Raw genomic sequence first — 2,843 nt, 5'->3', positions numbered from 1 at the left:
AAAGTAGTATGAACTGGTGTGCTAAAAGTGTGCATTAAGAAGTTGTAATAGGTGCTTTAAGAGATTTTTTTTAAAGAGTGTTAAAAAGTGTGCATTAAGGAGTTGTAGTAGTTGCTTTAAGAGTTGTATTCTGCTGTTGTTCATATGTAGGTGGGAAGAGTGTAGAAGGAGGCGTGAGAAGACCATTGTACCCTTTTTCTAGTGAAATGATGATTCTACCACTGTACTATTCATAGAGTTTGGTAAATAGGTAGTATGGTAATGGTAATTAGGATTATTATCGAATACTTGAGGTGGATTAAGAAACTACAGAAGATGAAATTGGTTCTATTTCATACGATTAGCGTTCTTAAGCGTCTTCATTTATCGAAAGGTTTTAATTCTGTGCTACTTATTTTTATATACTAAGGTTTATTGAAAAAACACCTGATGGTTTGCAATTTATATATCCATATCGATATCGATATCGTGTTTCCATTTGGATATTATGAAGTTTATATTTTTAGTGTTTCTAAAAATATGTTTGTGACCCTTGCACTGAAGTTATGTTTATGACTCTTGCTTATATTGTAATGTTTAAGCTTTTGGCTATTCTTTTCGACATGCTTTATGGTTCAATGTGATTTTTCAACCACATCATGTCTGAGAAACCTACCAACAAACTCATCATTATATATTTTGGACTAGGAGTGAATAAGGGTGGTAAGTAATATATATCGTTTACATTACATAATTTTAATTGTATGTTAATTATTTCAGATTTGGTGAACAACCTGTGTACAATTGCTAACATCTTAAACCAAAGAGTTCACATATATTAGTACTGGTGCAGGAGTCATATGGGTGTATCTGTATAGCAGTAGCCTCCTATTAGGTAAAAGACTACAGATGTAAGCTCCATACATTGTATATATTACAATTAGTTAAGTTATGACTACATGTATTATATAAGCACCACCACTTCAAATACCAATCTTATAGTTTTTTCTTACATAGCGAAAATGGATGTGGCAAAAACCATGTCATCGTTCATGAAGGAACCCATGAAATTCGAATTGGGTAAGCATATATGTTTATACAGTGAAAGTGTATCCTTTTATTTCTCGACTTGGCAAAAAGAAATAATTGTTTGAAATTTCAAATCTAGCAAGTTGACATATTTGTTTTCTTTTTGCTTTGTATTATTAGACCCTCTCTAACCATAGCGTGCTACACCAGATGTGCCATCAACACGCCTCCAACACGTGGCTAACGCGGCGTGTTGGAAAGTAGACTCCTCGGCGTGCTCGTTCCCAACACGGTTCAAATGCTGCATGCCACAAAGACGTGTTCAAATATGATTAGCCAATTCAAATATAACGGACATGTGGGTTGTTGACTGAATAAATAAACAAAATAAATAAATCAAATTAAATTAATTAAACACTCCTCTATATATACCCTTCAAACATATACACTTTTTCACAACTCAAACACTTCATCTCATATTTATTTTCATTATCTCACAAAATTATTAACAATGTCAAACCCGAACTAGTGGTGGGTATTTAACAACATTTTAACCTGCAGCGGCGAGCCGACAACACCCGGTTCGTCATCTTCAAACGAATCCCTATCTTCAAACCAATCCCGACTTGGACTTGGTTTTGCCAATTATACAACTACCTCGTTCAGTACGAATATGAACCCACAAGAAGTTGAACAACAAATCCATCACTATAACAATTTCAAAAATTACAAGAAATTCAAAGAGAACTCGGGTTATCTCCACATCCACGTTTTCAATCACAAACACAACCACAAACTGAATCACGACCCGAAGTAGAACCCGAACCCGAACAAGGTGATGGTGCGAATAGAAGAAGATGTCAACAACATAAAGAATTTGGTTGGCGAAATGTTGGCTTGATGCGTCCGAGAATCCGGTTGTCGGAAAATCTCAAAAATATGCATCTTTGTGGGGTACTGTTATGAACAAATTCAACATTAACGAAGGAGGATGGTATCGAAATGAAGATGCGTTATCCGAAAAATGGCGTTATGTGGACAGGGGTGCAAAGCTTTTCAAGGCTATTATGAGGCCGAATAACGCAATCCAAGGCGTAGTGGAAAATTTGAAAAAATGATTTTATGAGGTTGCGGTAAAAGCGTATTGTAATACTGAGTTGAAAACTTGGGCGTTTAAAGATGCATGGGAATTTTTGAAAAACAAACTGATGTGGCTTGCGCCAGCTGCGGTTGGTGGAACTGTTTATGGTAAAGGTGTGCACGGAGAGGATGAGGAGGACACGGTCCAAACGATTGATATCACTGATGATCGTCCTGGTAATGTGCTTTTAGGTGATGATCCGATTGAAAGGCCCATTGGAAGGAATCGGGAAAAGAAAGCGGCTAGGACTTCTGCATCTTCCGATGCATCACAAAGTTCTCGTTCTACAAACTCTTCAAAATTTGAGGAGTTATGTGAACAGGTTAACGCGTACAAGACCGTAGTTGCAAAGAAAAATCTTGAACAAATGGACACAATAACCAAGGCGGAACGTATGAAAGCCGCACTTGAAGCCACAAAATGGATTTCGTCCTTGGACATCGCAAACATAAGGAACCCGAAGGAAAAGAAACGTTGTTTGAAGATGAAGAAGACATTGCTCGCAGAGTACAGCGACTTAATACAATTGTCGGATGAGGAAGACGACGAGTAATTTTAATATTTATATTTTATTGTATTTTTCAAATTTTAGGACTTTTTTAAAAATAAAGTAAGTTAGGTTTATTTATTATTGTAATTTTTTTAGGACTTGTGTAATCGTATTATTTTAATTTTAATTTTAGTGTGTTTTATA

The 2,843-nt window shown here is 35.8% G+C and overlaps 1 long non-coding RNA gene across 1 annotated transcript; it reads left to right on the top strand.

Moving 5' to 3' along the window:
• Positions 1–261: 261 nt before the first annotated feature.
• LOC139870893 (uncharacterized) lies at positions 262–1,159 on the top strand. The gene is made up of 3 exons (XR_011766618.1): positions 262–373; positions 582–702; positions 760–1,159. It is a non-coding gene; the product is annotated as an uncharacterized lncRNA (long non-coding RNA).
• The last annotated feature ends 1,684 nt before the right edge of the window (positions 1,160–2,843 follow it).

Source organism: Rutidosis leptorrhynchoides, chromosome 1, assembly GCF_046630445.1.
Source record: "Rutidosis leptorrhynchoides isolate AG116_Rl617_1_P2 chromosome 1, CSIRO_AGI_Rlap_v1, whole genome shotgun sequence".
NCBI classification, from domain to species: domain Eukaryota; kingdom Viridiplantae; phylum Streptophyta; class Magnoliopsida; order Asterales; family Asteraceae; genus Rutidosis; species Rutidosis leptorrhynchoides.
The sequence above is the reverse complement of the archived record's forward strand: the minus strand, read 5'-3'. Positions and strand labels throughout refer to the sequence as shown.